The 24,573-nt window shown below is 40.5% G+C and overlaps 1 long non-coding RNA gene across 1 annotated transcript in view; it reads left to right on the top strand.

Annotated features, from left to right (window-relative positions):
- LOC133619824 (uncharacterized) overlaps positions 1–20,087 on the top strand; it is a 31,863-nt gene extending 11,776 nt beyond the window's left edge. Inside the window, exon 3 of the long non-coding RNA XR_009817465.2 lies at positions 19,668–20,087. This is a non-coding gene — a long non-coding RNA (uncharacterized lncRNA). The remainder of the gene's footprint in view (positions 1–19,667) is intronic.
- The last annotated feature ends 4,486 nt before the right edge of the window (positions 20,088–24,573 follow it).

Genomic DNA, 24,573 nt, shown 5'->3' with positions numbered 1-24,573 from the left:
TAAGTCGCTCCGGAGTATAAGTTGCACCGGCCGAAAATGCATAATAAAGAAGGAAAAAAACATATACAGGTAAAAGCCAGTAAATTAGAATATTTTGAAAAACTTGATTTATTTCAGTAATTGCATTCAAAAGGTGTAACTTGTACATTATATTTATTCATTGCACACAGACTGATGCATTCAAATGTTTATTTCATTTAATTTTGATGATTTGAAGTGGCAACAAATGAAAATCCAAAATTCCGTGTGTCACAAAATTAGAATATTACTTAAGGCTAATACAAAAAAGGGATTTTTAGAAATGTTGGCCAACTGAAAAGTATGAAAAAGAAAAATATGAGCATGTACAATACTCAATACTTGGTTGGAGCTCCTTTTGCCTCAATTACTGCGTTGATGCGGCGTGGCATGGAGTCGATGAGTTTCTGGCACTGCTCAGGTGTTATGAGAGCCCAGGTTGCTCTGATAGTGGCCTTCAACTCTTCTGCGTTTTTGGGTCTGGCATTCTGCATCTTCCTTTTCACAATACCCCACAGATTTTCTATGGGGCTAAGGTCAGGTGAGTTGGCGGGCCAATTTAGAACAGAAATACCATGGTCCGTAAACCAGGCACGGGTAGATTTTGCGCTGTGTGCAGGCGCCAAGTCCTGTTGGAACTTGAAATCTCCATCTCCATAGAGCAGGTCAGCAGCAGGAAGCATGAAGTGCTCTAAAACTTGCTGGTAGACTGCTGCGTTGACCCTGGATCTCAGGAAACAGAGTGGACCGACACCAGCAGATGACATGGCACCCCAAACCATCACTGATGGTGGAAACTTTACACTAGACTTCAGGCAACGTGGATCCTGTGCCTCTCCTGTATTCCTCCAGACTCTGGGACCTCGATTTCCAAAGGAAATGCAAAATTTGCATGGTTGGGTGATGGTTTGGGGTGCCATGTCATCTGCTGGTGTCGGTCCACTCTGTTTCCTGAGATCCAGGGTCAACGCAGCCGTCTACCAGCAAGTTTTAGAGCACTTCATGCTTCCTGCTGCTGACCTGCTCTATGGAGATGGAGATTTCAAGTTCCAACAGGACTTGGCGCCTGCACACAGCGCAAAATCTACCCGCGCCTGGTTTACGGACCATGGAATTTCTGTTCTAAATTGGCCCGCCAACTCCCCTGACCTTAGCCCCATAGAAAATCTGTGGGGTATTGTGAAAAGGAAGATGCAGAATGCCAGACCCAAAAACGCAGAAGAGTTAAAGGCCACTATCAGAGCAACCTGGGCTCTCATAACACCTGAGCAGTGCCAGAAACTCATCGACTCCATGCCACGCCGCATTAACGCAGTAATTGAGGCAAAAGGAGCTCCAACCAAGTATTGAGTATTGTACATGCTCATATTTTTCATTTTCATACTTTTCAGTTGGCCAACATTTCTAAAAATCCCTTTTTTGTATTAGCCTTAAGTAATATTCTAATTTTGTGACACACGGAATTTTGGATTTTCATTTGTTGCCACTTCAAATCATCAAAATTAAATGAAATAAACATTTGAATGCATCAGTCTGTGTGCAATGAATAAATATAATGTACAAGTTACACCTTTTGAATGCAATTACTGAAATAAATCAAGTTTTTCAAAATATTCTAATTTACTGGCTTTTACCTGTATAAGTCACACTGGAGTATAAGTCGCATTTTTGGGGGAAATGTATTTGATAAAACCCAACACCAGGAATAGACATTTGAAAGGCAATTTAAAATAAATCAAGAATAGTGAACAACAGGCTGAATAAGTGTACGTTATATGAGGCATAAATAACCAACTGGTATGTTAACGTAACATATTATGGTAAGAGTCATTCAAATAACTATAACATATAGAACATGCTATACGTTTACCAAACAATCTGTCACTCCTAATCGCTAAATCCCATGAAATCTTATACGTCTAGTCTCTTACGTGAATGAGCTAAATAATATTATTTCATATTTTACGCTAATGTGTTAATCATTTCACACATAAGTCGCTCCTGAGTATAAGTCGCACCCCAGGCCAAACTATGAAAAAAACTGCGACTTATAGTCCGAAAAATACGGTATGTCTCGGTTATCCATAGGTTTATGTACAACCCAAAAAGTAGGCAGACACGGAGCTATTTCTCAGCGTGTGTTTATTCCAGCCGGCACGTTAATACACTGACACACAACATCCGGATTCCCATCATGCATTGCTTCAAAACTACGGCAAGTAGTAATGTCCAAAAACATAACAGAGACGAAGCAGAAGAACGAAGAAGAGACATGGCAACGACGAGTACGAAGAAGTACGCTTGCAAGTTCCAAAATGATTGGAAAAAATAATTTCAAGTTGGCAAGTATGTCTTCAAGTCGCTTTCTGACAGTCGCTTCAGGATGCGCCGTTTTGTGGGCGGGTCTTATTTACGTGGCTCACATTCGACAGCGTCTTCTCCCCGTCATCTTTGTTGTAGCGGTGTAGCGTGCAAGGACGGGGGTGGAAGAAGTGTCAAAAGATGGAGCTAACTGTTTTAATGACATTCAGACTTTACTTCAATCAATAACGGAGCAGCATCTCCTCATCCGTGGCTCACTAGTGCAACAACAACGCCAGAAATGTGTCCCGTGAAAAACCGTCCGACCGGAACGCTCTAATAACTAAAGTTCCTTGGGTGAATATTGTAAACTCACTACACCGGTATGTTTTAGCGCTTTCATGGCGAGTTTACTGACAGAAATGCATTTTGTCGGAAAGTGCTTTATTATTTCCGGCCTTTTTTTTGCAGGCCGCATAAATGATGAGGCGGGCCTCACATCTGACATAATCACATAAAATGAAGCGGCAGGCCACATAAATTAAAGTGGCATATCACATAAAATGTAAAATAATGCAGCAGGACCGCATAAAATGACATGGCGGACAACTTTCAATCATATGGCGTGCCAGTTTTGGCCTCAGGGGCCTTGAGTTTGACACCTGTGTACTATAGACCCACTATGGACTGGACTCTCACTATTATGTTAGATCCACTATGAACTGGACTCTCACACTATTATGTTAGATCCACTATGGACTGGACTCTCACTATTATGTTAGATCCACTATGGACTGGACTCTCACACTATTATGTTAGATCCACTATGGACTGGACTCTCACACTATTTTGTTAGATCCACTATGGACTGAACTCTTACACTAATATGTTAGATCCACTATGGACTGGACTCTCACTATTATGTTAGATCCACTATGGACTGGACTTTCACAATATTATGTTAGATCCACTATGGACTGGACTCTCACTATTATGTTAGATCCACTATGGACTGGACTCTCACTATTATATTAGATTCACTATGGACTGGACCCTTACTATTATGTTATATCCAGTATGGACTGGACTCTCACTATTATGTTAGATCCACTATGGACTGGACTCTCACACTATTATGTTAGATCCACTATGGACTGGACTTTCACAATATTATGTTAGATCCACTATGGACTGGACTCTCACTATTATGTTAGATCCACTATGGACTAGACTTTCACAATATTATGTTAGATCCACTATGGACTGGACTCTCACTATTATGTTAGATCCACTATGGACTGGACTCTCACTGTTATGTTAGATCCACTATAGACTGGACTTTCACAATATTATGTTAGATCCACTATGGACTGGACTCTTACTATTATGTTAGATCCACTATGGACTGGACTCTCACTATTATGTTAGATCTACTATGGACTGGACTCTCACTATTATGTTAGATCCACTATGGACTGGACTCTCACTATTATATTAGATTCACTATGGACTGGACCCTTACTATTATGTTATATCCAGTATGGACTGTACTCTCACTATTATGTTAGATCCACTATGGACTGGACTCTCACACTATTATGTTAGATCCACTATGGACTGAACTCTCACACTAATATGTTAGATCTACTATGGACTGGACTCTTACAATATTATGTTATATCCAGTATGGACTGGACTCTCACTATTATGTTAGATCCACTATGGACTGAACTCTCACACTAATATGTTAGATCTACTATGGACTGGACTCTCACAGTATTATGTTAGATCCACTATGGACTGGACTCTCACTATTATGTTAGATCCACTATGGACTGGAGTCTCACACTATTATGTTACATCCACTATGGACTGAACTCTCACACTAATATGTTAGATCTACTATGGACTGGACTCTTACAATATTATGTTAGATCCAGTATGGACTGGACTCTCATACAATTATGTTAGATCCACTATGGACTGGACTTTCACAATATTATGCTAGACCCACTCGACGTCCATTGCATCCAGTCTCTCCTCTGCGGAGAGGAACATCTGCGGTACTCTCCAAGGTTTCTCATAGTCATTCACATTGACATCCCACTGGGTTGTGAGTTTTTCCTTGCCCTCATGTGGGATCTGAGCCGAGGATGTCGTTGTGGCTTGTGCAGCCCTTTGAGACACTTGTGATTTAGGGCTATATAAATAAACATTGATTGATTGATTGATTGATAGGTTTGCGTGTATCAAACCCAGGGCTCTTTAACAATTATAGCATTTAATAACGAGTAATCGCAGTTTGTCCATAGGAATCGTCCAAATGTATGCCTTGTCAAGTTAAAATTCTGGAACCTTCAGCATCAATATCTTGTCAAGGTCAAGGTCAAGGTTCAACTTTATTGTCCCCGCGGGGAAATTTGTCTTGGGCACAGTGCATCATTGCTTTCTTAACATACCCAAAAACAACAGAACAAAAACACAAGCACAGACACAACCACAACCATACAACTAACATTTAAACATCAGAACATGGAGCTTGATAGACATAGGTGGCACTTTGATGTAGGCATAAAATCTGCAGTATGGAGATAAAGATAAAGTACCAATGTGCATTGCACTAGAGCTCATGGATAAAGTGCTAAAGTGCTATGTGCTAAAGTGCTATGTGCTAAAAAAGTGCTAACCTATGTATTAAAATTCTATTGCACATTGTTGGTCAGCTTAATGGAGGCTGGGACAAATGATAATTTAAGGCGGTTAGATTTGCATAGTGGGACCCGGAGTCTTCTCCCTGATGGCAGGGTTCCATATTCAGGAAAGAGTGGGTGTTGTGAGTTGGAAATAATTTTCTTAGCTTTTTTCCTAACTGCCTGCTCATAGATGCTCTGTATAGGCTCATATTCTTTCCTCCCTACGATTTTCATTGCCGTTTTATGCATGCCGGCCAGTTTGCTTTTTAGCTTAACGGTTAGGTTGCCAAACCATGAGGTGATCCCGTATCTAATGATGCTCTCTACAATGGCACGGTAGAAAATCATCATGATATGGCTGCTTACGCCGTACAATCTTAATCTTCGCAAAAAATATAGCCTCTGTTGCGTTCTATTGCACAGTTTGTCAATATGTGTCTTCCAGCAGAGAAGATTATCAATATGAAACCCCTAAATATTTATATGAGGATACCTGGGTGATTTCCTGATTATTGATGACCACTGGCTCATGGTCAGTCACTTTCCTCGGATCCAAAACCATTTCCTGTGTCTTGGTCACATTTAAAATAAGATGGTTAGTGTCACAACACCTAATAAATAGGTCTATCTCGTCTTGGTACACAGAGGGGTCCGTATCCTGTAAGATGTATATTTGGTCCAAATGAACAACAATTGTTCATTTTTATTTCATCATTAAAGACATATTTTGCAGAGTAATGGAAGGATGCAATGGTGCATGGATGGATGTACAGCTTGATAGATGTGCTAAAGAGGTGCAGATGGATGGATGTATCCTGGCAGCCAAAAACACTTCCCCTCCTGGCCACCTGGCCTTTGCATTTTCCAGTGGACACATGGTGTTCATCCTCGGAGAGTCGATTTCATTAAAATCATAGACCGGATTATGTCTTCCAAAACAGACTGACCGTGTCCAATCAGTCTGCAGCGCCTTTGAATGAAGAATATTCACCTTATGTCTGGACCGGTGGGTCCGCGAGGTTTACACACACACACACACACACACATCGGGCCTCCTGGGGACCGGTACACGGGGCCTGACAGGGAACTCAGGGGGGGAGAAAAAGAAAGAGGAATGTCTTTTAAATGACATCCCCATTGAGAGCGGGAGCAGGGCGATGGTACTTTGCAAAACTGCTAACAATGAGCGCAGTAGAAATCCTTTATCCTACAGAGGCCCGGCAGCATGCTCTCTATTACCATAGTCATTTAAATACAGTAATCTCATTTTCTGCCTCAGCCGAGGGGGCATGCTAAATTTTCCGAGGGAAGGGAGGAGGGAGACGTGGCGTCCAAGCCATACAGAATTACTGACCTGTCTGAGCGTGTGTGTGTGTGTGTGTGTGTGTGTGTGTGTGTACTTGCCTCACCATCCTTGTGTGGACATAGACTTGACAAACCACCCTTTCTGTGAGAACCTTTTGACTTGTAAGGACATTTGCCTGGTCCTCACAACTACAGAAGTAAAATATTTGTTTTACTTTGTGTGTTTTGCATTCTGAAGTGATTTTGCAACTCTCTACTCCCATCTAGTGCTAGATATATTTTTTTTTCATCATTCTAGCTATAGTGGAAAGGGGGGGCCCTCACAACCTATTAACCCCAGGGGTCGGCAACCCAAAATGTTGAAAGAGCCATATTGGACCAAAAATACAAAAAAAAAAATCTGTCTGGAGCCGCAAAAAATGAAAAGCCATATTACATACAGATAGTGTGTCATGAGATATGAATTTGAATTAAGAGGACTTAAAGGAAACTAAATGACCTCAAATATAGCTACAAATGAGGCATTATGATGCAATATGTACATATAGCTAGCCTAAATAGCATGTTAGCATCGATTAGCTTGCAGTCATGCAGTGACCAAATATGTCTGATTAGCACTCCACACAAGTCAATAACATCAACAAAACTCACCTTTCATGCACAACCTTAAAAGTTTGGTGGACAAAATGAGTCAGAAAAAGAAGTGGCATAAAACACGTCCTAGAAAGTCGGAGAAAGTTATACATGTAAACAAACTACGGTGAGTTCAAGGTACCGCCAAAATTAGTAGGACAAAACGGCGCTCGCCAAATACTCGAATCAGTGAAACATGTTTAATACAAACAGTGTGCTTTATAACAATTAGGGAGGTTTGTGTCATGTTTGTCCTCCTACAGAAAACATATTAAAACAAAATATAGATTTTTTTTCCCCTCATCTTTTTCCATTTTTCATACATTTCTGAAAAAGCTCCAGGGAGCCACTAGGGCGGCGCTAAAGAGCCGCATGCGGCTCTAGAGCCGCGGGTTGCCGACCCCTGTACTAACCAAACGTGGGTCCACACAAAGTAGGCAAGACATGTGTGTGTGTGTGTGTGTGTGTGTGTGTGTGTGTGTGTGTGTGTGTGTGTGTACTTGCCTCACCATCCTTGTGTGGACATAGACTTGACAAACCACCCTTTCTGTGAGAACCTTTTGACTTGTTAGGACATTTGCCTGGTCCTCACAACTACAGAAGTAAAATATTTGTTTTACTTTGTGTGTTTTGCATTCTGAAGTGAGGTTGCAACTCTCTACTCCCATCTAGTGCTAGATATATTTTTTTTTCATCATTCTAGCTATAGTGGAAAGGGGGGCCCTCACAACCTATTAAACCCAGGGGTCGGCAACCCAAAATGTTGAAAGAGCCATATTGGAGCAAAAATACAAAAAAAAAAATCTGTCTGGAGCCGCAAAAAATGAAAAGCCATATTACATACAGATAGTGTGTCATGAGATATGAATTGAATTAAGAGGACTTAAAGGAAACTAAATGAGCTCAAATATAGCTACAAATGAGGCATTATGATGCAATATGTACATATAGCTAGCCTAAATAGCATGTTGGCATCGATTAGCTTGCAGTCATGCAGTGACCAAATATGTCTGATTAGCACTCCACACAAGTCAATAACATCAACAAAACTCACCTTTCATGCACAACCTTAAAAGTTTGGTGGACAAAATGAGTCAGAAAAAGAAGTGGCATAAAACACGTCCTAGAAAGTCGGAGAAAGTTATACATGTAAACAAACTACGGTGAGTTCAAGGTACCGCCAAAATTAGTAGGACAAAACGGCGCTCGCCAAATACTCGAATCAGTGAAACATGTTTAATATAAACAGTGTGCTTTATAACAATTAGGGAGGTTTGTGTCATGTTTGTCCTCCTACAGAAAACATATTAAAACAAAATATAGATTTTTTTTCCCCTCATCTTTTTCCATTTTTCATACATTTCTGAAAAAGCTCCAGGGAGCCACTAGGGCGGCGCTAAAGTAGAGCCGCGGGTTGCCGACCCCTGTACTAACCAAACGTGGGTCCACACAAAGTAGGCAAGACATGTATGTGTGTGTGTGTGTGTGTGTGTGTGTGTGTGTGTACTTGCCTCACCATCCTTGTGTGGACATAGACTTGGCAAACCACCCTTTCTGTGAGAACCTTTTGACTTGTAAGGACATTTGCCTGGTCCTCACAACTACAGAAGTAAAATATTTGTTTTACTTTGTGTGTTTTGCATTCTGAAGTGAGGTTGCAACTCTCTACTCCCATCTAGTGCTAGATATATATATTTTTTTCATCATTCTAGCTATAGTGGAAAGGGGGGCCCTCACAACCTATTAACCCCAGGGGTCGGCAACCCAAAATGTTGAAAGAGCCATATTGGACCAAAAATACAAAAAAAAAATCTGTCTGGAGCCGCAAAAAATTAAAAGCCATATTACATACAGATAGTGTGTCATGAGATATGAATTGAATTAAGAGGACTTAAAGGAAACTAAATGACCTCAAATATAGCTACAAATGAGGCATTATGATGCAATATGTACATATAGCTAGCCTAAATAGCATGTTGGCATCGATTAGCTTGCAGTCATGCAGTGACCAAATATGTCTGATTAGCACTCCACACAAGTCAATAACATCAACAAAACTCACCTTTCATGCACAACCTTAAAAGTTTGGTGGACAAAACGAGTCAGAAAAAGAAGTGGCATAAAACACGTCCTAGAAAGTCGGAGAAAGTTATACATGTAAACAAACTACGGTGAGTTCAAGGTACCGCCAAAATTAGTAGGACAAAACGGCGCTCGCCAAATACTCGAATCAGTGAAACATGTTTAATATAAACAGTGTGCTTTATAACAATTAGGGAGGTTTGTGTCATGTTTGTCCTCCTACAGAAAACATATTAAAACAAAATATAGATTTTTTTTCCCCTCATCTTTTTCCATTTTTCATACATTTCTGAAAAAGCTCCAGGGAGCCACTAGGGCGGCGCTAAAGAGCCGCATGCGGCTCTAGAGTTGCGGGTTGCCGACCCCTGTACTAACCAAACGTGGGTCCACACAAAGTAGGCACGACATGTATGTGTGTGTGTGTGTGTGTGTACTTGCCTCACCATCCTTGTGTGGACATAGACTTGACAAACCACCCTTTCTGTGAGAACCTTTTGACTTGTAAGGACATTTGCCTGGTCCTCACAACTACAGAAGTAAAATATTTGTTTTACTTTGTGTGTTTTGCATTCTGAAGTGAGGTTGCAACTCTCTACTCCCATCTAGTGCTAGATATATTTTTTTTTTCATCATTCTAGCTATAGTGGAAAGGGGGGCCCTCACAACCTATTAACCCCAGGGGTCGGCAACCCAAAATGTTGAAAGAGCCATATTGGAGCAAAAATACAAAAAAAAAATATGTCTGGAGCCGCAAAAAATTAAAAGCCATATTACATACAGATAGTGTGTCATGAGATATGAATTGAATTAAGAGGACTTAAAGGAAACTAAATGACCTCAAATATAGCTACAAATGAGGCATTATGATGCAATATGTACATATAGCTAGCCTAAATAGCATGTTAGCATCGATTAGCTTGCAGTCATGCAGTGACCAAGTATGTCTGATTAGCACTCCACACAAGTCAATAACATCAACAAAACTCACCTTTCATGCACAACCTTAAAAGTTTGGTGGACAAAATGAGTCAGAAAAAGAAGTGGCATAAAACACGTCCTAGAAAGTCGGAGAAAGTTATACATGTAAACAAACTACGGTGAGTTCAAGGACCGCCAAAATTAGTAGGACAAAACGGCGCTCGCCAAATACTCGAATCAGTGAAACATGTTTAATATAAACAGTGTGCTTTATAACAATTAGGGAGGTTTGTGTCATGTTTGTCCTCCTACAGAAACCATATTAAAACAAAAAATAGATTTTTTTTCCCCTCATCTTTTTCCATTTTTCATACATTTCTGAAAAAGCTCCAGAGAGCCACTAGGGCGGCGCTAAAGAGCCGCATGCGGCTCTAGAGCCGCGGGTTGCCGACCCCTGTACTAACCAAACGTGGGTCTACACAAAGTAGGCAAGACATGTATGTGTGTGTGTGTGTGTGTGTGTACTTGCCTCACCATCCTTGTGTGGACATAGACTTGACAAACCACCCTTTCTGTGAGAACCTTTTGACTTGTAAGGACATTTGCCTGGTCCTCACAACTACAGAAGTAAAATATTTGTTTTACTTTGTGTGTTTTGCATTCTGAAGTGAGGTTGCAACTCTCTACTCCCATCTAGTGCTAGATATTTTTTTTTTTTCATCATTCTAGCTATAGTGGAAAGGGGGGGCCCTCACAACCTATTAACCCCAGGGGTCGGCAACCCAAAATGTTGAAAGAGCCATATTGGAGCAAAAATACAAAAAAAAAATCTGTCTGGAGCCGCAAAAAATGAAAAGCCATATTACATACAGATAGTGTGTCATGAGATATGAATTGAATTAAGAGGACTTAAAGAAAACTAAATGACCTCAAATATAGCTACAAATGAGGCATTATGATGCCTATATGTACATATAGCTAGCCTAAATAGCATGTTAGCATCGATTAGCTTGCAGTCATGCAGTGACCAAATATGTCTGATTAGCACTCCACACAAGTCAATAACATCAACAAAACTCACCTTTCATGCACAACCTTAAAAGTTTGGTGGACAAAATGAGTCAGAAAAAGAAGTGGCATAAAACACGTCCTAGAAAGTCGGAGAAAGTTATACATGTAAACAAACTACGGTGAGTTCAAGGTACCGCCAAAATTAGTAGGACAAAACGGCGCTCGCCAAATACTCGAATCAGTGAAACATGTTTAATATAAACAGTGTGCTTTATAACAATTAGGGAGGTTTGTGTCATGTTTGTCCTCCTACAGAAAACATATTAAAACAAAATATAGATTTTTTTTCCCCTCATCTTTTTCCATTTTTCATACATTTCTGAAAAAGCTCCAGGGAGCCACTAGGGCGGCGCTAAAGAGCCGCATGCGGCTCTAGAGCCGCGGGTTGCCGACCCCTGTACTAACCAAACGTGGGTCCACACAAAGTAGGCAAGACACGTGTGTGTGTGTGTGTGTGTGTGTGTGTGTGTGTGTGTGTGTGTGTGTGTGTGTGTGTGTGTGTGTGTGTGTGTGTGTGTGTGTGCAGCGAATTGCACGAAGCACTATTGAAACTATATATAGAAATAATATTCCTAATAATATAATGTTCCCGTTTTGTTACGTCTATTACCGTATTTTACGGGATATAGAGCGCATTAAAAATAAATAAAAATGTTAACATATATTAGCTGCAGATATACATTTTGTAAATGTTTATTTACTGTTTTGTTCTTTAATTTTAGTGCACAGGTGTCAAACTCAAGGCCCGGGGGCCTGATCTGGCCCGCGACATAATTTTATCTGGCCCGCAAAACATCTGGAAATGATATGTGTCAATAAAGTACTCACTAAATGTAATAGATTTTTTTTCATTTTGACAGAAAAAAATACATGTACTGCTTGAAATTGCATACCTTTTCAACTTTAATAGTATCCAATATTGCAACAAATATTACAGTATATTATCATACTTTCCAAACATGTTTTTGTCTAAATAAAAAATGTCTAACTTTACAGCAAACTACCGTATTTTTCGGACTATAAGTCGCAGTTTTTTTCATAGTTTGGCTGGGGGTGCGACTTATACTCAGGAGCGACCTATGTGTGCAATTATTAACACATTATCGTAAAATATCAAATAATATTATTTAGCTCATTCACGTAAGAGACTAGACCAGGGGTACTCATTACGTCGATCGCGATCTACCGGTCGATCTCGGAGGGTGTGTCAGTCGATCACCAGCCAGGCATTAAAAAAATAGTCCTAAAAATGAGCGATCATAAATCTTCACTATGACGTCACTTTCGTCACTTGATTGACATTCACGGCACCCGAGGGTCTTCTGAGATGACGCTGGCTGCTGCCAGATCATTAAAATTACCGACTGGAAGGCGAGAAACACTTTATTTCAACAGACTCTGGCGCCGTACCTGTCGTCAAAACTCCAAAGACAGACTGCACAGTTGCACAATAAAAGCTCTGCTTCATCCTGCCTGCGCTACCAAAATAAGAGTCTCAGAAAGCTGGCGTGCACAAGCTAGCAAGCTACGGAGTTTGCCGACTATGTATTTCTTGTAAAGTGTATACAAAGGAGTACGGAAACTGGACAAATAAGATGCCAAAAACCAACCACTTTCATGTGGTATTGGACAGAAAGGAGGACTTTTTTTCTCCTCCATTCGAAAATGCGGACGTTATCATCACTACTGTATGATTCCAATCAATACAAGTCATCACAATCAGGTAATACACCAACTTATATTCTTGTCTTCATGAAAGAAAGGAATCTATATGTGTTAAACATGCTTGTATTATCTTTAACCACCTTTAAGTTGTTAACAATATTAACTATATGTGTTAAACATGCTTGTTTTATCTTTAACCACCTTTAAGTTGTTAACAATATTAACTATTTGTGTTAAACATGCTTGTATTATTTTTAACTACCTTTAAGTTGTTAACAATATTAACTATTTGTGTTAAACATGCTTGTATTATTTTTAACCACCTTTAACTTGTTAACAATATTAACTATATGTATTAAACATACTTGTATTATCATTAAACACCTTTAATGTATTAACAATATTAACTATATGTGATAAACATGCTTGCATTATCATTAAACACCTTTAACTTGTTAACAAAAACATATATTTCATAAATAAGTAAATATAAATTATATATATGAATGAGGTAGATCCCCACGACTTGATCAATTGAAAAGTAGCTCGCCTGCAGAAAAAGTGTGAGCACCCCTGGACTAGACGTATAAGATTTCATGGGATTTAGCGATTAGGAGTGACAGATTGTTTGGTAAACGTATAGCATGTTCTATATGTTATAGTTATTTGAATGACTCTTACCATAATATGTTACGTTAACATACCAGTTGGTTATTTATGCCTCATATAACGTACACTTATTCAGCCTGTTGTTCACTATTCTTTATTTATTTTAAATTGCCTTTCAAATGTCTATTCTTGGTGTTGGCTTTTATCAAATAAATTTCTCCAAAAAATGCGACTTATACTCCAGTACGATTTATATATGTTTTTTCCCTTCTTTATTATGCATTTTCGGCAGGTGCAACTTATACTCCGGTGCGACTTAAACTCCGAAAAATGCGGTACTTAGGTTAGGTTAGGTTAGTTTATTAGTACCCGAAGGTAAATTTGTTTTGCAGCCAGAAACATCAGGACATCCATTTAAACATACAGAGAAAGTAACATCTTAGACAGGCCTGGGCAATTATTTTGACTCGGGGGGGGGCCAAATTTAGAGAAAAAAATGTGTGTATCTATTTTTTAGTAACGCTAATACAAAACCTCACAATAATGTCTGATTGAATGCTAAAAACGGAATGGAATTAACATTTTTTTTTACTGAATTAGACATTCAGAATGTACATGAAAATAAAGAATGTGGGATTTACAATATTAACTATGAAGGATAAAACACTGAATATTGACAACATATGAGCGTCACACCCCCTCTCCATCCACATATTTTACAATCAAGCAAAACAAAACAAAAATGCAACAAACACAGCGAAATATGAACGCGAAGGGTAAAAAAAAAACCACCTACAATCTGATATATCTTATATATCACTAAGCTTTAGGACCCTGTTGTAAAAATGTCCTTCCGCATCTGTCCCTGACACCCACATTTCAGGCTGGCCGCTCTGGAAACACTCTGTGGAAACGCTCCCCACCCACACTGCTTGGTGCCTGGTCCGAGCTGCTGTGATTTAGATTACCATAGTAACTAATTAGATTACCATAGTAACTTGTATATCATGCAAAAGCGAAGATTCCAACCATTGCACTACTTTGTATAGTCCAAGACTTACGGCCATTAGAAAACATCACTGCACATCATAATGGCAGCTACACTTTCCATCTTAAAGGGGAACATTATCACCAGACCTATGTAAGCGTCAATATATACCTTGATGTTGCAGAAAAAAGACCATATATTTTTTTAACCGATTTCCGAACTCTAAATGGGTGAATTTTGGCGAATTAAACGCCTTTCTATTATTTGCTCTCGGAGCGATGACGTCACGTTGTGACGTCACATCGGGAAGCAATCCGCCATTTTCTCAAACACCGAGTCAAATCAGCTCTGTTATTTTCCGTTTTTTCGACTGTTTTCCGTACCTTGGAGACATCATGCCTCGTCGGTGTGTTGTCGGAGGGTGTAACAACACGAACAGGGACGGATTCAAGTTGCACCAGTGGCCCAAAGATGCCAAAGTGGCAAGAAATTGGACGAAATTTGTTCAAAATACGAGGGTGTGGGGAAAGCCGACGAAATGGTCAGTCGTTTGTTCCGCACACTTTACCGACGAAAGCTATGCTACGACAGAGACGGCAAGAATGTGTGGATATCCTGCGACACTCAAAGCAGATGCATTTCCAACGATAAAGTCAAAGAAATCTGCCGCCAGACCCCCATTGAATCTGCCAGAGTGTGTGAGCTATTCAGGGACAAAGGGCCTCGGTAGCACGGCAAGCAATGGCGGCAGTTTGTTCCCGCAGACGAGCGAGCTAAACCCCCCTGGATGTCTTGGCTCACACTGCTTCTACCGTCCCTTATGCCACCGAAGATGATCAAGAGAAGACTATCGACCCTAGCTTCCCTGGCCTGCTGACATCAACTCCAAAACTGGACAGATCAGCTTTCAGGAAAAGAGAGCGGATGAGGGTATGTCAACAGAATATATCAATTGATGAAAACTTCATTCATTACTCGCGGTTTTACGTAAATTATTATACATAAACTGTGTTTACCAATAATTTAGCTTAAAAACATTACAACACTTAAAAACAAACACATACCAATCGTTGGTTAGAAGGCGATCGCCGAATTCGTCCTCGCTTTGTCCCGTGTCGCTGGCTGTCGTGTCGTTTTCGTCGGTTTCGCTTGCATACGGTTCAAACCGATATGGCTCAATAGCTTCAGTTTCTTCTTCAATTTCGCTTAAGCCGCTGAAATCCGAGTCTGAATCCGAGCTAATGTCGCTATAGCTTGCTGTTCTATCCGCCATGTTTGTTTGTATTGGCATCACTATGTGACGTCACAGGAAAATGGACGGGTGTATATAACGATGGTTAAAATCAGGCACTTTGAAGCTTTTTTTAGGGATATTGCGTGATGGGTAAAATTTTGAAAAAAACATCGAAAAATAAAATAAGCCACTGGGAACTGATTTTTAATGGTTTTAACCCTTCTGAAATTGTGATAATGTTCCCCTTTAAACATCTAAAATAAATTATTTGGGAATGTCCGGCATTCGACATCCTGTTGTAGAGGATGGCTGGAGACAACTAAGACTCACTGCCAAGACTGTTGTGTTTATTTCAAACCCTGCCAATAGAGATTCATCAAAAACCAATTCAATGAATGGGACAAAAAGCTATCTAGGTGTACATGGCAAAGTAAAAGGCCAAGGGGTTCGTCTTAAAACTTTACAGCTGACCAAACAAAAGGGATTATGGGGTTTTACCTAACCTCAGACATGATTTTGCAGCGCAGATGAGAGCGGTGATATGCTGGTGCAACCTGTCATATGTTGTTGCTCAATGGAAAAATATTGAAGAAAAAAATGCCCTCCCTTCCCATACGAGCAATCTTGGCGGATTACAACCTACAAACCTTCATAATGTATTTTCCGGACTATAAGACGCACTTAAAGTCCTTTTTTTCCCTTAAAACTCGACAGTGCGCCTTATAACCCGGTGCGCCTAATGTACGGAATGATTCTGGTTGTGCTTACTGACCTCGAAGCAATTTTATTTGGTAAATGATAAATGGGTTATACTTGTATAGCGCTTTTCTACCTTCAAGGTACTCAAAGCGCGTTGACACTATTTCCACATTCACCCATTCACACACACATTCACACACTGATGCCATACAAGGCCCTAACCACGACCCATCAGGAGCAAGGGTGAAGTGTCTTGCTCAAAGACACAACGGACGTGACGAGGTTGGTAGATGGTGGGGATCGAACCAGGAACCCTCAGGTTGCTGGCCTTCAATGAATGGCCTATTTTAAAACGTTGTTCATATATAAGGCGCACCGCATTATAAGGCGCACAGAGTAGACGCTACAGTAGAGGCCGGGGTTACGTTATGCATCCCATAGTTGTGAGATCTGTTGTGGCTCAATATTGGTCCATATATAAGGCGCACCGGATTATAAGGTGCACCGTCAGCTTTTGAGAAAACTGGAGATTTTTAGGTGCGGGAAATACGGTATGTATAATTAATGTTGTAAATAAAAATCTTTATACAGGTAAAAGCCAGTAAATTAGAATATTTTGAAAAACTTGATTTATTTCAGTAATTGCATTCAAAAGGTGTAACTTGTACATTATATTTATTCATTGCACACAGACTGATGCATTCAAATGTTTATTTCATTTAATTTTGATGATTTGAAGTGGCAACAAATGAAAATCCAAAATTCCGTGTGTCACAAAATTAGAATATTACTTAAGGCTAATACAAAAAAGGGATTTTTAGAAATGTTGGCCAACTGAAAAGTATGAAAATGAAAAATATGAGCATGTACAATACTCAATACTTGGTTGGAGCTCCTTTTGCCTCAATTACTGCGTTAATGCGGCGTGGCATGGAGTCGATGAGTTTCTGGCACTGCTCAGGTGTTATGAGAGCCCAGGTTGCTCTGATAGTGGCCTTCAACTCTTCTGCGTTTTTGGGTCTGGCATTCTGCATCTTCCTTTTCACAATACCCCACAGATTTTCTATGGGGCTAAGGTCAGGGGAGTTGGCGGGCCAATTTAGAACAGAAATACCATGGTCCGTAAACCAGGCACGGGTAGATTTTGCGCTGTGTGCAGGCGCCAAGTCCTGTTGGAACTTGAAATCTCCATCTCCATAGAGCAGGTCAGCAGCAGGAAGCATGAAGTGCTCTAAAACTTGCTGGTAGACGGCTGCGTTGACCCTGGATCTCAGGAAACAGAGTGGACCGACACCAGCAGATGACATGGCACCCCAAACCATCACCCAACCATGCAAATTTTGCATTTCCTTTGGAAATCGATGTCCCAAAGTCTGGAGGAAGACAGGAGAGGCACAGGATCCACGTTGCCTGAAGTCTAGTGTAAAGTTTCCACCATCAGTGATGGTTTGGGGTGCCATGTCATCTGCTGGTGTCGGTCTGAGTTCTAGGGTCAACGCAGCCGTCTACCAGCAAGTTTTAGAGCACTTCATGCTTCCTGCTGCTGACCTGCTCTGTGGAGATGGAGATTTCAAGTTCCAACAGGACTTGGCGCCTGCACACAGCGCAAAATCTACCCGTGCCTGGTTTACGGACCATGGTATTTCTGTTCTAAATTGGCCCGCCAACTCCCCTGACCTTAGCCCCATAGAAAATCTGTGGGGTATTGTGAAAAGGAAGATGCAGAATGCCAGACCCAAAAAGGCAGAAGAGTTGAAGGCCACTATCAGAGCAACCTGGGCTCTCATAACACCTGAGCAGTGCCAGAAACTCATCGACTCCATGCCACGCCGCATTAACGCAGTAATTGAGGCAAAAGGAGCTCCAACCAAGTATTGAGTATTGTACATGCTCATATTTTTCATTTTCATACTTTTCAGTTGGCCAACATTTCTAAAAATCCCTTTTTTGTATTAGCCTTAAGTAATATTCTAATTTTGTGACACACGGAATTTTGGATTTTCATTTGTTGCCACTTCAAATCATCAAAATTAAATGAAATAAACATTTGAATGCATCAGTCTGTGTGCAATGAATAAATATAATGTACAAGTTACACCTTTTGAATGCAATTACTGAAATAAATCCAAGTTTTTCAAAATATTCTAATTTACTGGCTTTTACCTGTATAAGGCGCACAGGATTATAAGGCGCACCGTCAGCTTTTGAGAAAATTGGAGATTTTTAGGTGCGGGAAATACGGTATATATAATTAATGTTGTAAATAAAAATCTTTATATATATCTAGAAAGGGTGGTCCTAAAGAGGTAGGCATTTTTCAGAGGTCTCAAGAAGGTAAGAAATACAAAAATGTGTGTGTGTGTGTGTGTGTACTTATCTCAACATACTTGTGTGGACATACACTTGACAAACCACCCTTTCTGTGAGGACCTTTTGACTTGTGAGGACATTTTCCTGGTCCTCACAACTACAGAAGTAAAATATTTGTTTTACTTTGTGTGTTTTGCATTCTGAAGTGAGGTTGCAACTCTCTACTCCCATCTAGTGCTAGATATTTTTTTTTCATCATTCTAGCTATAGTGGAAAGGGGGGTCCTCACAACCTACTAACCCAGGGGTCGGCAACCCGCGGCTCTTTAGCGCCGCCCTAGTGGCTCTCTGGCGCTTTTTCAAAAATGTATGAAAAATGGAAAAAGATGAGGGGAAACATTTTTTTGGTTTGTTTTAATATGGTTTCTGTAGGAGGACAAACATGACACAGACCTCCCTAATTGTTATAAAGCACACTGTTTGTATTAAACATGCTTCACTGATTCGAGTATTTGGCGAGCGCCGGTTTGTCCTACTAATTTTGGCGGTCCTTGAACTCACCATAGTTTGTTTACATGTATAACTTTCTAGGACGTGTTTTATGCCACTTCTTTTTCTGTCTCATTTTGTCCACCAAACTTTTAATTTTGTGCATGTATGCACAAAGGTGAGTTTTGTTGATGTTATTGACTTGTGTGGAGTGCTAATCAGACATATTTGGTCACTGCATGACTGCAAGCTAATCGATGCTAACATGCTATTTAGGCTAGCTATATGTACATATTGCATCATTATGCCTCATCTGTAGGTATATTTGAGCTCATTAAGTTTCCTTTAAGTCCTCTTAATTCAATTTATATCTCATGACACACTATCTGTATGTAATATGGCTTTTCATTTTTTGCGGCTCCAGACAGATTTGTTTTTGTATTTTTGGTCCAATATGGCTCTTTCAACATTTTGGGTTGCCGACCCCTGTACTAACCAAACGTGGGTCCACACAAAGTAGGCAAGACATGTATGTGTGTGTGTGTGTATGTGTGTGTGTGTGTGTGTGTGTGTGTGTGTGTGTGTGTGTGTGTGTGTGTGTGTGTGTCATGGGCGCCGTACGTAACTCCAGCTGCTTTCGGGTATCATTTCAGATCACACACAACAAAAGAGGAGCGAGGGAGAAAAAGCTGTTTCCAGCCAAGCTGTTCTCATTCTTCTTCGCTTCCGGTCCAGTGGAAGAGTTGATGAAGTTTAAATGAAGCAGAATCAGGAGATCAAGCGTACACGGGAGCCGGTGTGGATGCTATCCACCGGGGAGAGAAGCAGGGAGGGGACAAGTGACCTGGATGAAATTGAGAGAAAGAAAAACCCGCGGAGGAGGAAAAAGGAGCAGGAGGCGAGAAAGGAGGGTGAGCAGAATGAGATGAAGTATCTCCTAAATGTGATAATCTCCAATCACCTCTAACATCAATTCGGTGGAGGCCCGGGTTAATGAGCTCGCAGCCCGATCAAGCGTTATGCGCCGACACCCCCGCCCGTTCCTCCCTTTCTTCGCCTCGCGCTCGCTCTCATCATCGTTGTTGTTCTTTTGATTTAATCCCTCTTACTTCAGCTGATTTGAGCAGGAGGGGAGGGGGGGGGGAAAGCCTATTACCCAAGCTCCTCTGCTCTGAACTATCTAAATGCTAACGACGTGAGCCGGCGAGCCCGGGGAGGCGGGCGAGGAAAATGATGATGCGGAAGACGCAGGAAGGGGAAATGGAATGGATGGGAGGATGTCATGCAGCAGAGTTTGGTTATTTTCGAAAGCGTCTCGCACTGGGGTTTTTTTTTTTTTTTCGTGGTCGTGGATGCCAAAGCACCCGGTCGTGGCGCTTTATTTCCACCTGGGCAGCTTGATCTATTTATTGATTAAAGCCCGAACGGGGCGTGTCGGCCCGCCGCGCAGAATTAGGTGTTGTAGGCTCGATTCGCTTTGACTAGTCTACTTGCTCGGAAAAGCTGCGGGTCACCTTGGAGGTCGTAGGACGCAGCTGACGGACGTGAGGACTGAAATAGGAAAAGTTTCGATGTGTACTAAAGCGCGTGCAAACTCGGTAGTGCACGCAAAGCTGATTGACTGCGCTCGTGCGAAGAGAATTCCCAGCAGGCACAAGACATTGATACAACGTTGGTTATACATACCAAATTTTTCAGACTATATGGCGCATTTAAAACATACTTGCCAACCCTCCCGAAATTCAGCGCCTCTCCCGAAAATCCCGAAAATCTCCCGATTTTCAGCCGGAGCTGGAAGCCACGCCCCCCTCCAGCTCCATGCGGACCTGAGTGAGGACAGCCTTTTTTTCATGACGGGAGGACAACAGGGTGACAAGAACTAAATCATCCAGACTAGAGATAAATTGTATTATTATGTTTATTTTACCTAAAAATAAATATATTTATTCAATCAATCAATCAATCAATCAATGTTTATTTATATAGCCCTAAATCACAAGTGTCTCAAAGGGCTGCACAAGCCACAACGACATCCTCGGTATAGCCCACATAAGGGCAAGGAAAAACTCACCCCAGTGGGACGTCGATGTGAATGACTATGAGAAACCTTGGAGAGGACCGCATATGTGGGTAACCCCCCCCCCCCTCCCCCTCTAGGGAGACCGAATGCAATGGATGTCGAGTGGGTCTAACATAATATTGTGAGAGTCCAGTCCATAGTGGATCCAGCATAACAGTAAGAGTCCAGTCCACAGTGGGGTCAGCAGGAAACCATCCCGAGCGGAGACGGGTCAGCAGCGCAGAGATGTACCGATATACAGGCGAGCGGTCCACCCCGGGTCCCGACCCCGCACAGCCAGCACCCCATCCATGGCCACCGGATCTGTGTGTCTCCCCTTCCACAAGAGATAGGGGGGAGCAGAGGAGAAAAGAAAAGAAACGGCAGATCAACTTAATTTTAAAAAAAAATTTAAAAATAAATTTTTACTATATTTTGCTAAAAACATCAAAATTAATTGTATTTTTATTTGTATTATTAAATAAAAATATGTATATAGACACATTAAAAACCAATTACAAAAACATTTACTAAAAGCAGTCTTTTTCTCACAATTGGTCGACTTTTTTCTTATAAAGTTAGGAACAATTTCTCATATTCTTTCTGTTTCTGTAATATTGCAATCTTTTCTCGTAAAATTATTTATTTTTTTATGTAAAATTATTACTTTTTAATGCAAAATGGTGACATTTGTCATATAAAATTCTGACTTTTATCACAATATTGCCAAATATGTTGTTATTGTAAAATAGTGACATTTTTGAGTAAAATTATTACTTTTGTCATAATTTTGCCGAGTAAAACTCAGATTCTCATTATAATATTGCCCAAATTTTTAAGTTTTCTTATAAAATTGTGACTTTTGTCGGGTAAAATTACGACTCTTCATAAAATTGCCAAGATTTTAAGCTTTTCTTGTAAAATTGCGACTGTCATTGAGTACATTTCAACTTTTATCATAATATTGCACAAATGTTCAGTTTTTCTCGTAAAATTTTGACTTGTGTTGAGTAAAATTACGACTTTTGTTATAATACTGCCAAACGTTTTTCTTGTGTAATTGTGACTTTCCAACTCATTTTTCACATCAAGCTTTTTTATATTTGCATAGTATGTATATATTATTAATATTGTATATACAAATCTTTATATATCTAGAAAGGGTGGTTCTAAAGAGGTAGGCATTTTTCTCAGGTCTCAAGAAGGTAAAAAAATACAAGAACTTACATATTTGAAATAATTGATTTTAAATTATCATAATAATTCATTTAAAATGACCATATTTAATTACTTAAATAATTGCTTGTTTATCTACAACTTTAGCATTTTATTCATTACATTTTGAAACTCTCAAAAGCCAAGTTATGTTATATTCCTTAATATTTATTTATGCAAGTTTGAAGTATCAATTATCTAAACACAGTTTTGTTTGCATATTTTCAGGATATATATATATATATATATGTATAATATGTATGAAAAACTTGACTTGGTGAATTCTAGCTGTCAATATACTCCTCCCCTCTTAACCACGCCCCCAACCACGCCCCCACCTCCCGAAATCGGAGGTCTCAAGGTTGGCAAGTATGATTTAAAATCCTTTTATTTTCTCAAAACTCGACAGTGCACCTTATAACCCGGTGCGCCTAATGTACAGAATCATTTAGGTTGCGCTTACCGACCTCGAAGCTATTTTATTTGGTACACGGTGAAATGATAAGTGTGCCCAGTAGATGGCAGTCACACATAAGAGATACGTGTAGACTGCAATATGACTCAAGTAAACAACACCAAATTTGTATATGTTCCATTGAAAATATAGAACATTACCCACGGCGCTCAAAAATGTATCAAAATGTTTTAGTAGGACTTTGGTAAGCTATGAAGCCGCAACGCTTGATGGGTTGTACTGTGCTTCAACATAGGAGTATTATTATGGTGTGTGTATAAGGTAAGACATATTATCTGGCGTTTTGTTTCACAATATTATGCAAAAGCAACTTTTCTTACCTTCTGGTACCTGCTGATCTGTATTTGGGATCTGCATAAGTCCTGAAAATTTGCGCGCTTCCGCCTTTATAGTCCGCCTTCTTCTTTTTCTTTATCTTCTTGTTATGGGACATTCATCCTCCACTGTTTCCATTTCTAATATAAAGTGAATTCTGTTACATGGCGCCAGCTTGGAAGTGTGCTAATGTTAGCATGCTAACAATTTATGCTAGCATTTGAGCTAATTTCATACTTTTTTAACTTAATAGTCATGGATTCCGTGACTTGGCGCCATCTTAAAAGTACGCTAGCCTTTCCACCTGCTAGCGTGCTAATTTTAGCACGCTAACGTTTTATGCTAGAATTTTAGCTATATTTGTATGTTATAAACCTAGTAACAATGGATTGTGTTACTTTCCATCAAGCATGGAGTGATTGTTTAATAACTTATAAACGCATGCTTACCTCAGCTAAAAATAATTACTACTCCAAGGTCGTCCACCTCAATAAAAATGATCTTAAATATTTGCTTAGTACAGTAGCATTGCTAACCCAGCAAGGGACTTCTCCCTGTAGCTCCACCCACTCGGCTGATGACTTTATGTAATTCATTACGAAGAGATTTGAACTCATTAGGAAAAAGATTAAAGATAACACGTCCCAGCTCAGACTGGGTTCCATCAACGCATGTAAGACGGATATTGCTCTCCCAAATATTCTCTCTTTTTGACAAAATAACATTAGAGGAACTTCTGTCACTCGTAAATGGGATAAAACAAACATGTTTACTTCATCTGTGCTAAATATAATTAACGTATCACTTTCCTCTGGTTACCTTCCCGGTAAGGTCTATTCAGGTGTACTGGAGAGGAGGCTACGCCGGATAGTCGAACCTCGGATTCAGGAGGAACAGTGTGGTTTTTGTCCTGGTCGTGGAACTGTGGACCAGCTCTATACTCTGGGCAGGGTCCTTGAGGGTGCATGGGAGTTTGCCCAACCAGTCTACATGTGCTTTGTGGACTTGGAGAAGGCATTTGACCGTGTCCCTCGGGAAGTCCTGCGGGGAGTGCTCAGAGAGTATGGGGTATCGGACTGTCTGATTGTGGCGGTCCGCTCCCTGTATGATCAGTGTCAGAGCTTGGTCCGCATTGCCGGCAGTAAGTCAGACCCGTTTCCAGTGAGGGTTGGACTCCGCCAAGGCTGCCCTTTGTCACCCATTCTGTTCATAACTTTTATGGACAGAATTTCTAGGCGCAGTCAAGGCGTTGAGGGGATCTGGTTTGGTGGCTGCAGGATTAGGTCTCTGCTTTTTGCAGATGATGTGGTCCTGATGGCTTCATCTGGCCAGGATCTTCAGCTCTCACTGGATCGGTTCGCAGTCGAGTGTGAAGCGACTGGGATGAGAATCAGCACCTCCAAGTCCGAGTCCATGGTTCTCGCCCGGAAAAGGGTGGAATGCCATCTCCGGGTTCTGGAGGAGACCCTGCCCCAAGTGGAGGAGTTCAGGGACC

The sequence above is a fragment of the Nerophis lumbriciformis genome, linkage group LG20 (assembly GCF_033978685.3).
Source record: "Nerophis lumbriciformis linkage group LG20, RoL_Nlum_v2.1, whole genome shotgun sequence".
NCBI lineage: Eukaryota > Metazoa > Chordata > Actinopteri > Syngnathiformes > Syngnathidae > Nerophis > Nerophis lumbriciformis.
The sequence above is the reverse complement of the archived record's forward strand: the minus strand, read 5'-3'. Positions and strand labels throughout refer to the sequence as shown.